Below are 14,007 nucleotides of genomic sequence, written 5' to 3'. Positions count from 1 at the left end.
TTACCCAGTACAAGGGGAAACCGTCGAGCAAGGAAGCGTCCTTGTCGTTGGGGCGTATTTGGACGAACTTTCCCTTCCAGTCTTTATAGGATTGCTGGAAGATGGAGAGGATCGACCTCCCAGCAATCCCATTCAAGCTTACCCACAGGCGATCTCCTGGGTGCTTGGCTTCGAAAAGAAATAAGAATACATCTACAGATGCTGGCAACCCCAGATGGTCGCACATAACTTGGAATGCCCGCACAAACGCCCAACTGTTGGGATGAAGCTGGGCGGCGGCGATGTTGAGCTCAGTGAGAAGCTCCCTCTCAAAGCGAGTGAAGGGAAACCTGAGTTTCACCTTCTTGAACAAGGTTGTGTAGACGAAAGAGAAGGGTCCGTCATTGTTTGCCTTGTCATCAGCGCAAATTGGCAGGTCGGAGGGGCAAGGTAGCACCGTCATCTTCTCGTCGTGCTCCTTGTGGAATGTTTGGTGAGGCTCATCCCCCTTAGTCAATCGCAAAACTGCCCCAGCAGTGTTCACAGAAGACGTTTCCCTCAACAGGGTCGAGTTGGCCCAGGGACAGAGTTTTTTGAAGTCTGGTGGGGGGACGGGGGCTCCTCCGGTGACAGGCGGAGTCGCCTGGGCCAGGTTGGGGCGGGAAGGTGCAGGCCTCTCAGCCTGAGAAGATGAAGCACCGCGTGCTTGCAGAGGGTTGTGTGCTTGAGAAGAAGGGTTTCGCGACGAAGGAGGAGGATTTGGGGTGATCTTTGAGTGAGTCATTGTTGAAGCTGCAAAGGAAGAAGAAAAGGAAAAATGATCAGGGTTCGCAGAGGTTGACTCGATCATGGGAGAAGGGTGAAAAACGAACGAACATAGGTTCGTTGCAACGATTGACGAAGCCCTAAGTTACGAGAAAGGAGAAGTGGAAAAAACAACCCACAACGTATGCACCAGACAGTTACAGGATGATGCGAATCGGTTAAAATGCAGGAAAAACCAGCAGAAGAAGGAAAGGAGGTACCTTTTGATGATCAGGAAGACGATAAAGGATGTTGGTGATTCAGAATATTGAAGAACGCTAAGAGCTTTTTTGCAGAAGGAAGTTAGAGCGTTTGTGAATACGAAGAAAAGTGATGGAACAGTGGAGCGAAAATGGGTTTAAGGGTTTTTCGAAATGGGTTTGGGAAGCGCAAACGGTAACTGAAGGTAACCGTTGATGAAGCCACGTGTCGAGCGATGGGTGAGGGGTTTGGTGGAGCGTCAGAAAAGCAGAAAGTACAACCGCTTGGAATTTTGCGTCAGTGCCACGTAGATCGGTGTTGACGTGACTCTTTCAGTCTTTTCGCTAGACAAGTCTTCGCTTAAGACTGGGGGGCTTGTGTACCGCCCTGGCAGTCGGAAGTGATGACGTGGCATCCAGCTACAGTATAGGCGTGTTAACAAGGCACCAGGTTGGCAGAAGGGGAGGAAGTCGGGGGGCTCGTGAAGTCGCCAGTTGTCAAGTTGGCGTGTTCCGATCTCCAGCATACCAGAACCGGCGATCACCGGGTTAAAGATGAAGTCGCCAGATGTAAACTCAGGCGACCAAGTGATTGGAGATCGCCAGAACAAGCACATCGCCGAAGATGAAGGTGGTGCAGATTATGAAGGCGGCCGGCGAGACCACAGGGAAGGTGTACGAGAGCACCCTAACTCGCCAATTCCAGTAGAGATCGCGCTCCCAAGTTAGCTATGCACTGGGTAGTACCATGCATAAGTAACTTAGCCAAAAAGAGAGTCAGAAGCAGCGCCCAAGTCAAGGAGGCTCCAGATGATGGCACGTGTACGACTGGATGCGAACCACGTGTCCAGGTCTGTAACAGCCAGGAGAGAGAAAGTGACCAGGTATATAAGAGTTCTCAACGAACTTTCTGAGGTACGCACGTTCAGATTATACTCTTTACGCTTGCGAGTTCTTGAGCATACTGTGAGAGAGAACATTGCACGGTTCCTTGAGAGTTCTAGAGTGTTCTTGCTCTTAGTATTTGGTGGTTCGGTCACTGACTTGGGCGTTGGAGTGCGATCGGCCGCAGCGGCGCCGCTCTGTTCTTTTGCAGGTTCTTGAGGTGGATCTTGAAGAAGGACGGAGGTTTGAAGCGGTGCACACGTCGATCCTTTGACGAGGCAGGTTCCAACGTTCTGGTCAACAGGCAGGATCATGATTAAATCTAAAGCATTAGCATTCTCAATCTTTGTGAAAACAAAATGATTTCAAACTAAGTAAAAACAACCGATTGTTTTTTTGAAACAACCAATTGTTTGTACTTAGGTGTTTTGAGAAAAAAGTTTGAAAATTGTTTTGAATGGTTAAACTGTTAAGTACCAAAACAACCGATTAATTCGAGGAAACAACCGATTGTTTGTTTTGGGACCATAACAGAAAAACTGTTTTCTTTGACTGAGCTTTAAATGATTTAACTGTTTACTTCTCTAGTCATTAAATGCTTTGACCAATCTTTTAATGCAATTTAAGAGTTTGTTAAGATTTGATAACAAACTACATCTTTGAATATATTCAGAAAAACAGATTTAAGAATTAAGAATCTTTGACAAAGTTTTTCTAAGAGAATTTTTCAAAGTGTTGAGATTGCTAAGTTGTTTGTGATTGATCAAAGTGTTGGAATAGGATTCTGCTTGTATTGATTTCAGATTATCTTCTGTAACAAGTGTAATCCTTGTACTCTGTTGAACAATTTCGTTTCTGTGTTTACTGAGATTGGCTGTGTGTTCTTGAGGTGTTCAAGATTAGCAATCTTAGTGTTGGCCAATGAGAGTGTGTTTCTTGAGGTGTTCAAGGTCACTCTCTTGGTTGTTGTGTAAGTGATCAAGTGGTGATTGTTTAGTGGATATCCTCAGGGTTTCTGAGAAGACTGGATGTAGCTCTGGATTTGGAGTGAACCAGTATAAACAATTGTGTACAATTTCTCTATCCCTATCTCTTTAAATTCAGTTTTGTCAATTAAAAACTGGTATAAACAACCGATTGTTCCGGTAAAACAACCGATTGTTTTTCCAGTATTTTGCTTTTGCTTTATGTTTTGAAAAATAAATTCTTAATCAAGGTTTTCTTGAAGTATTTTTCATTCTAGGCTTAAAAGTTTACGAAAATCCTTCTTAAACAATTCACCCCCCTCACGTTTAAGGCCATTTATTCTAACAGGAAGGAGTTTCTTTAAGGTCCACGACCTCGGGTGTTGACCGGTCTCAGGCGTCGTCCAGGGTCAGCATAATAAAGGCGTCTGGGAAGTTTGGCAGGCCAGGGAAGTGTCCCCTCTCCTGATACCCACAGGTAGGGATAACCGTGGAGGAGGCGACAAGTAGGGGAGTGGAGGCCTCGGGCCTCGGCACCCCAATCAGCGATGACAGATAAAGAAAGGTGGTTTTCAAGCCACACCCCGAGTTACCAGTAGGGAGAGACCCAACTCACCAAGGATCCGTGCATGAGGTGTAGGGATGCGACAATACGTACCACCGCTGAAGAGCCACTGGGACAAAGACGACCCATATGAGGGTCACGTCCCAAGGGGTGATTTGCATGCATGGCACGTGAGGAAGGCGGAGAACTCCTAGGGCGGATGACTCAGAGAATGGGTGCCTAAGTTGGCACCCATGCAGTCACCCCCGCGAGTTGCACTTCGACAGGGCAACCTTACACACTGAGAGGACACTAACACTAGGAACAATGTTGCTAAGAAGAGCCCACAAAATGCGCAAGTCTCAGGCTGACACATGGACAAAAACACTGAGAAGGTATATAAGGTTTTACGATAAATAGAATAAGGTATGTTTTACTCATTCTAAGACATTTGGACCAGAAGCTAGCATTTTCAGTTACGATTCAGTTACGCATTTCTCTGAACATTGACCTTATGGTGTTCTGCGATGAGAAGTGTTTGGTGTTTCTTGTTCAATAGCTGACTTGACCGTCGGAGTGCAAACAACCGCGAGGGCGCCATTTGTCTCTCTGTTTCAGGTGTTCACGGCGGAAGAAGGAGAACGTTAGAACATAAGCAAAGGTGTTCTAGAAGCGCAGTTCGTAGAGACGCACGAAGGTGTTTGAGTCAACCGGCGGGAACAGTGGACATGGCCTCCGAAATGATGCACCATACTCATGATTATGAGTGAAACCCAAGAGCAACAAATAAGAAAGCTAGGAAACAAAAACATAAAATGGAATGGAGAAAATGGAAGGAAAATGGATAGAGAAAACCTATTATGGGAGTTCCCGCCAGTTGACCAGGGTCGTCTTTGTGCGTGGCTTGTCCTCACGAGTTAGGGCACCTTCGTTCTGCTCTGTCTGTGAGTACCTGAAAAGAAGTGAACAAAGGGGCGCCCTCGCGGCCGTTTGCACTCCGACAATCAAGTCAGCTAGCGAGAAACATCAAAGGTGACGCACCCCCGTATCGGAACACTGTAAACGAATGCTCTGAAGGTGGTCAGAAATAACTGAGTGACTAAAACTGTGTTGCCCTAATCGACTCGTGCACACAGTGGGTGCGCAGCGAAAACAACTAGGGTTTGTGTTCTGTGTAAAACTGCGAGAATTAGGTCGAAACTCGGATCCTTTTCAAATGTCCCAAGGCCCCGTTTTATACAGCTTCTGCATTTAAAGCGCGTTAAAGCGCATTAAAAGCGTATAAAAATGTGCCTTGAAACATTTGATACGCAAACTAAATTAAGGCGTACCTTAGCAAACTTTCACTAAAACATTGATGAACACGTGCTTATTGCCATGTGTTCTTCTGACTTGATCGTTATTCTACGCAGAGGGCCTCACAGCACCGTAACCCAACTTAGGGTCATTCCATTGTGTGAGTCCTCTTTCCTCAATGTGCATCTGGTGCAGGGGGTGACTTTCTGGGTGCCAACTCATGCACCCCAGCTTTTAGTCACTCACCTTGGGAGAGTATCTACCTGTACCATGCACATAGTTCTTCCCTGGACGTGGCCTTCTCATGGGTCGTATCTGCCCCAGAGTCTCCAAGTGGTGGCGTGGGTACTTCACGAGTCAGGTTACCCCCTACTGGTACTAGAACTTACGGCCTTGAAGCCACCTTTGTCTTCTCTTCATTGCTGTTCTGAGCTATCGGGGCCCGAGGCTTCCTCACGGTGTTGCCCCCTCCATGGTCTTTCCTACCCATGGGTATCGCGAGGTGACACCGTCGATGTCTTAACTTGACTATTTCTTAACTTGGCGACGCCTTAACCTGGCGATGCCTTAGCCTGGCGACGCTTAACCTGGCGACGCCTCAACTTGGCGACGCCTTTTCTTTGCGACGCCTCAACGTGGCGACGCCTTCTCGAGGCAACGCCTCATCTTGGTGACGCCTCATCTTGGCAACGCCTCAAGCGGTCAATCTATTGACTTCCTTCCTTGGACCCCTCGAGAGGTCCCACTATATGTTGACTTTCACTTTGACTTTGGTCAACGCCCGAGGACGGGACGATACAATGGGTGGTGAGAAATGTCACGCCACTTGAAGTGTGATGTGTTCCAAGATAACTGTGTTGGCTGCCACTTGAGAGCTTCCCCAAATCACTCAAGATAAGACCTCAAACCTAAGAGGACATAAGTCTCACTAAGAGCTAACACAAATTGTGCAGAGTTTCTTTACTTCATTTAAATTCAACTTGTAAAATACAATGGGTGATGGCATTTTCATGAACGTCTTCTTGGATCCTCTTGGCCATAACTCTATGGTTGGCCCAAATCTACCCTTTGGTGGGCTTGCATGTGGGCTTGTGCTTGGGCCTCTTCCATCAATGGGTAGGCCTCCTATTTATAGGTGAAGGAGCCTTGGAAAACAAGCAAGAGGGGTAGGATGGGAAAAGTGAAAAAAGGGGCAGCCTTAGGGTTTGACTAAGTCAAACATGCACCCTAGGCTTGTTCTTCCAAAAACTAGGTCAAAACTCCTTCCTAAAGGGCTAGGAACATGCTAAAATGATAACTACACCCCCTATTATGCTAAAGGCACCTTATTTTAGGCTATCTTTGCTATTTGGACCCCTAGAGTTAGCCTAAAATTATTTTCAACATATTCTATCTTTTAAGAAGACCAAAAGGAAGAACAGTTGGTGCTCTGGTTTATGCCCATTTTCTCTGGTCGGGTCCATGAGATCCTTGGTGGGGTCTTGAATTGTTTGCTGAGATGATTGCTCGCCATATGTTTTGTCTTTTGCTTCCTTGGTCATCTTCATAGCTACTTGGTTTGTATCAACAATTGAATCAATCTGGTTTTAAAAAGGAAAATGTTTTTCAAAGTTAAGTGAAAAACAACTTGTTGATTTCTTGTTTTAATCGATTGGTTATCCTCAGCCTGTGTGAAGGGTTTTTGAACTGTTTTTGTTTTGGTTGGCTTAACTGTAAAATCAATTCAACCGTTAAATCGACATTTCAACCGGTTGATATTTTAATCTCTTAACAGTTTTTCATAATATTGTTATATATGTTTTCATTTTTTTACAAACTATTTTGGCTCATGTTTAACAGATTAAAACGGCTAGTTTGATGAGCTATAAAGTTGTGACTACCTTTCCTATTTGAAATACACAACAAGTGATTCAAAAGTTTTTGTGAAAGTTTGGATTCAAGAAAGCAAGATTGCCTTTAGCTATGCTTTGGTTAAAAAGGGGATTAAGAGCAACTGTGATTTTTATAATCAGGTGTAATCTGTTCTATATTCTCTTATAATTTTTTTTCAGGTTGAATATTGTAATTGTTAGAATGTATGTTGTACCGTCCCGTCCCCGGGCGTCGACCAGAGTCAAAGTCAGAGTCAACGTCAGGGCCAAGGTCAACATATGGTGGGACCACACGAAGGGCCCAAAGAAGGAAGTCAACAGAGCGACTACATAAGGCGTCTCCAAGACAAGGCGTCGCCTAAACAAGGCGTCGCCAAGGTAAGGCGTCGCCAAGCAAGTCATCAGCAATGTTACTCCCCGATACCCATGGGTAGGAAAGACCATGGAGGGAGTGACACCACGAGAGGCTTCGGGCCCGCCTAGCTCAGAACAGTAATAAAGAGAAGAGAAAGGTGGCTTCAAGGCCATAGTACTAGCGCCAGTAGGGAGTAGCCTGACTCGTGAAGTACCCAGGCCACCTCAGGGAGACCCTTGGGATAGATACGACTCAAGAGAAGGTCATGCCCAGGGGAAACCAGGTGCAGGGTGCGAGAGGAAGGTGGATACACTCCCAGGACGAGTGACTAGAGGGTGGGTCGCATGAGTTGGCACCCAAAAAGTCACCCCTTTGCGCCAGATGCACTCAACGAATGAGGACTCACACGATGAAATATCCCTAAATTGGGTTACAGTGCTGTGAGGCCCTCCACGTAGAATAACGGTCAAGTCAAGAGGACACGTGGCGGGAAGAACAAAAACATCAATGCTTTCCGGATAGTTTGTCAGGTGTGAGGTAATCAATATTATGTAATTAAGTTTACGTTTCGAACGCTTTAAGGTACTTTAAATGCTTTAAGTGTTTTGAAAGTCTTAAAGGCGCCGAACGTTTTTACACCTTAAATGCGCTTTAAGACGCTTTAAACGCTAGAGACGTTTAAAGGGAGCTTGAGACGTTGGAATCAGGGATCGGACTTTTGGCAAAATTTTCCCAGAACACACGCTAGTTGCTTGCTCGAGCCCTCAGGCTACGCACAAGGGACTAGAGAAGGATTGTTTGCCAGAACTAGAAAACAGCACACAATATACAGTTCTTTACCACCTTCAGAGTGCCTTTCACGGTGCTCCGATACGAAGGTGCAGAGTTTTGGTGTTTCTTGTTAGCTGACTTGAGCGTCGGAGTGCAAACGGCCGCTAGGGCGCCCATTTGTTCACTTCTTTGCAGGTGTTCACAGATTACCAGAAAAGGGTGTGACTAGCAGACGGGCAAGGTTGCACAGAAAGACGTACCCAGGTCAACCGGCAGGAACATTTGGCGCCCACCGTGGGGCCGATTTAAAACATCCTTCCCATCACAAGTTTCAGTTCGACAATTCCAGAGAGTTTATCAGAGCTACCATAACAACAGGAGAAATTCAGAGAAAACGTTGAAGAATGAGGGCCACGAGACAAGGTCCAGCGCGCTACGAGCGAGGAAATGACCATGCAGCAAGTCATGGCCATGGTGCAGGGACTGCAGGATGAAATGGCGGAATCAAGGGCGGAGCAAGAACGCATGCAGGCGGATCTTGCGGCCTCTCAGGCGAGAAATGAAGAGCTCCATCGCACAAACGAGGAATTGCGTCGCGGGTTGCGCAACAACCAAGGGCAACGCGACCCAGGTGAGACCGAACGTCTCACCCCCCCCCCCCCCAAGGGAGTTTTCCACACCATTCTCGCAGGAGATCCTGGAGGCATTGGTCCCTAATACATTTGCAGGGCCCAAGTTGATCTTCACAGGGATGGAGGATCCCAAAGCACATCTCACCGCGTTCCACACGCAGATGGTGCTAGTAGGCATCTCCGACGCCGTACGATGCAAGCTTTTCATGGGCACCTTGATGGGAATGGCCATGGACTGGTTCATTAGCCTTCCAGATGGCCATATCTCCTCCTTCGCGCAGCTATCGCAGTTCTTTAGGGAGAAATACCTAGCGAACAGGGCCCCACCGCCCGTTTCGTATGATCTGTTTGACGTGAAACAATATCAGGGTGAGACTTTGAAGGAGTACATCAACCGTTTCGGGGCTCAAGTAGTGAAGGTTGGTACTACGGAAGAACCCATGATCGTGTACGCGTTCAGGAAAGGCGTATGCCCTGGCCCCTTTTGCGAGTCCATCATTCGCAATCGTCCCAGGACCTTCGCTGAAATAAGGCGTCGCGCAGTGGAGCATATTGCCTCTGAGGGAGAGGTGTGTGAGAAGCGCACGAGTGTCGCACCCACACGCCCGTGGGCACAAACACGGGCTCAACCCGTCAAGGTCAATAAGACCACGACGGGAAGGAAGAATCAGGAAGGGAGACGCCCCTACGAGGCGAGAAAACCCCAACCCAGGGGTCAAGCGGGAGGAAATCGTCCGGCCAAGGAAAGGGCCAGACCAACAAGGTACGACTTCGTGGTGGAGTTGAAGGACCTGATCGTCGTACCTAATATAGCCGAAAGATTGAGGCGACCAGTGAAGTCTGACAAGGTGTTGGGGCCTCGCAAGGACTCTTGGTGTGAGTTCCACGAAGCTTTCGGTCACCATATCAACAACTGCCTATCGCTGGGGTACCAGTTGGACGAGTTAGTAAAAAGCGGGTTCTTGAAGGATTATCTCACTGAACCCGCCACGACCGTAGCCCTGCCAGAACCAGCGGAGGATCAAGCGCATGAGATGTCGGTCCACGACGAAGTTCACACCATTTCTGGTGGTTTTTTGGGAGGGGGACCCACTGCATCCCAACGCAAGAAATATGCGAGGGGAGTAAATTCGATTGACGAAAAAATCTCAGGCAACCCGTGGGAGTCAGACCTCGTGTTCACAATGACCCCTTGGTCATTTCGGTTGTCACGGCTGGAAGGAAGGTGCACAGGGTTCTAGTCGACCAGGGAAGCTCTGCAGACGTTATGTTCTGGTCGATATTCAACAAGCTACGGTTGTCCCCCGACCTTTTGAGACCCTACACCGGGTGCTTGTATGGGTTTGCTGACAACCAGGTGGAAGTACGTGGCTACTTGGAGTTGAGGAGTTGAGGACGACATTCACAGATGGAGCGGCCTCACGTACTGAAAGCATTCGATACTTAGTTGTAAATGCCAATTCGGCTTACAACATCCTGTTGGGAAGACCGGCATTGAATAGGCCGAGAGCAGTATCCTCCACGCGCCACATGAAGATGAAGTTGTCGGATCTCAGTGGCAGGCTGATCGTCATCAAGTCAGATCAAGAAGAAGCACGAAAATGCTATGAAAACAGTTTAAAGACAAAGAGAGATGTGTTCATGGTATTCGAACATCCATCGAGTTCAGACACAACGATGGAAGTAGAACCCTCGAATGAGGGGTCAACGCCTAGCGAGGCCACACCTGTAGGGGCGACGCCTGAAGCAGACACGCGCACAGAGGAGAGGCATGACGACGCTTCGCCCGTAGAAGAGGCGTCGCCCCCAAAAGAATATAGCAGAGACCAACCGGCGGCCAATGTGGCGGAGAGACAGATCGGCGGCAAAACGTTCAAGCTGGGGCGTTTGTTGAGCTAAGAGGAACAGGACGAAGTGGCGGAGGTGATTTCACGCCACTTAGATGCTTTTGTGTGGTCCTCCTCAGACATGCCGGGCATCGACCCTGACTTTTTATGGCACCACCTTAGCATGGACGCCACGGTTCGCCCTGTGCGACAGAGGAGGAGAAAGTTTAACGAAGAAAGGCGCCTCGTGGTAAAGGAAGAGACACAGAAGTTGTTGAATGCTGGTCACATCCGGGAAATCCAATACCTCGAGTGGCTGGCCAACGTCGTTCTGGTGAAGAAAGCAAACGGGAAGTGGAGGATGTGTGTGGACTTCACAGACTTGAATAAGGCGTGCCCCAAGGATTCATATCCACTACCCAGCATTGACGCCCTGTTGGATAGTGCCTCGGGTTGCGAGATGCTGACCTTTTTGGACGCTTTTTTGGGGTATAATCAGATCAAGATGCACCCGAGGGACGAGGGTAAAACAGCATTCATGACAGAGACATGTAGCTACTGCTACAAAGTGATGTCGTTCGGGTTAAAGAATGCAGGCGCCACCTACCACAGGTTAATGGACAAGGTCCTGGCGCCCATGTTAGGGAGGAACGTACAAGCCTACGTGGATGACATGATGGTAGCTTCGCGCGATAGGAGGCAACATACAACAGATCTGGAAGAGTTGTTTGCCACCATCTCAAAGTATCGCCTCAAGCTGAACCCTGAGAAGTGTGTTTTTGGGGTTGAGGCGGGAAAGTTTTTAGGCTTCATGCTTACGGAGAAGGGAATTGAGGCAAACCCTGATAAGTGCGCAACCATCATCGCTATGAGGAGCCCAACATCAGTGAAGGAAGTGCAACAACTGATAGGGCGAATGGCAGCATTATCAAGGTTCGTTTCTGCAGGAGGAGAGAAGGGACACCCCTATTTCTAGTGCCTCAAGAGAAATAGCCGCTTTGCGTGGACTGACGAGTGTGAAACAGCATTCCTCAAGTTGAAAGAGTACTTGGCGACACCACCAGTGCTTTGCAAACCAGTGGCAGGCGTGCCCCTCCGAGTATACTTTGCAGTAACAGAGCGGGCCATCAGTTCTGTACTAGTCCAGGAGCAGGACCAAGTACAGAGGCCCATCTATTTTGTGAGTAAAGCCTTGCAAGGCCCGGAGACGAGGTATCAGTCGCTGGAGAAGGCAGCATTGGCCGTGGTATTCTCGGCCAGGAGGCTCCGCCACTACTTTCACAGTTTTACAGTAGTGGTGATGACGAACTTTCCCATCCAAAAGGTACTGCAGAAACCTGACGTTGCTGGAAGGATGGTTCACTGGGCAGTGGAGCTGTCAGATTTTGATATCCGGTACGAGCCCAGAGGATCTATCAAAGGTCAAGTATATGCGGACTTCGTTGCAGAGCTATCACCCAGAGGCGACCAAGAGGCGGACTCAGGATCGAAGTGGTCGCTCTCGGTCGATGGTTCGTCCAACCAACAAGGAAGTGGAGCAGGAATAGTCTTGGAAGGACCTAATGGCTTGCTAATCGAGCAAGCTCTACGCTTCGCTTTTAAAGCGAGCAATAACCAAGCTGAGTACGAGGCACTGATAGCAGGGATGCTCCTGGCCAAAGAAATGGGTGCGCAGAACCTCTTGGTAAAGAGTGATTCACAGCTGATCATAGAGCAAGTCTCGGGAGAATTTCAGGCTAAGGACCCACAAATGGTGGCGTAGCTGAGGTATGTCCAGCTGCTAAGGGGAGCATTCAATGCTCTTGAACTAGTACATGTCCCAAGGGAGCAGAATGCCAGAGCTGACCTGCTTGCCAAGCTGGCCAGCACAGGCAAGGGGGGCAGACAGAGGACAGTGATCCAAGAGACGCTCAAAGCTCCACGGAAATTCGTGGAAGATAAATGGTGGACGTCCTCCATATTGGTACAGCAAGAGCAAGATCGAGGAGTCATCGTTCTTTGACTCAAGATACGATGAAGACACCTCGCATCAGCACATACGCGGACGCACCCGAGGAAGGAAAGTGATGGCATTTTCATGAAGTTCTTCTTGAATCAAAGTAGAGCAAAGGGGCGGAAGCAATGGATGAGGTGAGCAAGATCCTCCTAAGAGTGGTGTTGATCTTGTAGGTGCATGTTAAGTGTGGGTATTGGGTGGTTCGGCCAGCCCAAGGGAAAAGATGAAGGAATTGAAGTTTAGAGCCTAGGATTCTAGGGAGAAGCAAAGTTTGGCACAAAATGGCAGCATAACTTTACTCACAATAAACTTGGAAATACAAAGAGAAGGCCTCCCTATTTATAAGCTAGATGGTCGTGATTCTTAAGCTAATACCTAATGAAATGTAAACCAAATGAAATGCAAATCATAGGCACATGTGCTATGACCGGTCACACATAGCAAGCTTCTAGAATGTTTCACTCAAATGTGCTTTCTACACTACTTTATCTACTAAGTACCCCTATTGGGCCTTTATGCAACATATACAAGGCTTTCTCTCTTCCATCCGTGGCTTCATCTACTTGTGCTTGAACATGCTTAGCCATTGACCTTGTGAGAGGACCTAGACGGTCTAGTTCCAACTCTAGACGCTCCATGGGTAGCCTCCCTTCTTCACGTCCTAGACGCTCATTCCTTGGAGCTAGACGCTCCCCTTGGTCTAGACGCTCTTCATGGTTTGGGCTTTGGCTTCCTTGGCTAGATGTGCTTGGCCCTCCTCCATCATCCCCTCTCCCTTGGAAAGGATTTGTCCTCAAATCCAGCTCGTCATCGTCATTGGTACCTACAAATGGAGAAAGATCAATTACATTAAAAGTGTCATGTACTCCATATTCAAGAGGTAGGTCCAATTTATATGCATTGTTGTTGACTCGCTTGAGGACTTGGAAGGGTCCATCACCTCGGGGACTTAGTTTGGACTTCCTTTGAGTTGGAAATCTATCTTTGCGAAGGTGAAGCCAAACTAAGTCTCCTACCTCAAAAATTATTTCTCTCTTCCCTTTATTGTTGTATTTTGTGTACTTCTCATTTTGTTGTTGTATTTGGAGTTTAATCTTCTCGTGCATTTTCTTTACAAAATCAGCTTTGATTACTCCTTCCTTATGCATAAAATCTTGTGGATTAGGAAGGGGTATCAAATCCATAGGTGTGAGAGGATTAAAACCATATACTACTTCAAAAGGAGAAGCATTAGTAGTCTTGTGAACTACTCTATTGTAAGCAAATTCAATGTGGGGAAGGTACTCATCCCAAGATTTGGGGCTGCCCTTCATGATAGCCCTAAGCATAGTGCCAAGAGATCTATTGACTACTTCGGTTTGCCCATCCGTTTGAGGATGACAAGAAGTTGAAAATTGTAGTCTTGTTCCAAGTTTACCCCAAAGAGTTTTCCAAAAGTGGCTTATAAACTTGGGATCTCTATCGGACACTATACTTCTAGGAAGACCATGGAGTCTCACCACTTCTCTAAAGAAGAGTTTAGAAATATTTTGAGCATCATCTACTTTGTGGCATGGAATAAAATGGGACATTTTGCTAAAACGGTCCACTACCACAAAGATAGAGTCATGGCTTCTTGCAGTCCTAGGAAGTCCTAAGATGAAATCCATGCTAATGTCTTCCCAAGGAGCATTTGCAATCGGCAAAGGGGTGTAGAGTCCATGCGGCATTGTTCTAGACTTTGCTTTTAAACATGAGATGCATCTAGAACAATGTCGTTGGACATCTTTCCTCATGTGCGGCCAACAAAATTTTGCTTTTAAAAGATCTAGAGTCTTATCAACTCCAAAATGGCCCATGAGTCCTCCCTCATGTGATTCTTTGACAAGAAGTTTCCTATGTGT

This window comes from Phaseolus vulgaris, chromosome 7 (assembly GCF_051622355.1).
Source record: "Phaseolus vulgaris cultivar YP4 chromosome 7, ASM5162235v1, whole genome shotgun sequence".
Lineage (NCBI taxonomy): Eukaryota > Viridiplantae > Streptophyta > Magnoliopsida > Fabales > Fabaceae > Phaseolus > Phaseolus vulgaris.
This window is presented reverse-complemented; position numbering follows the sequence as displayed.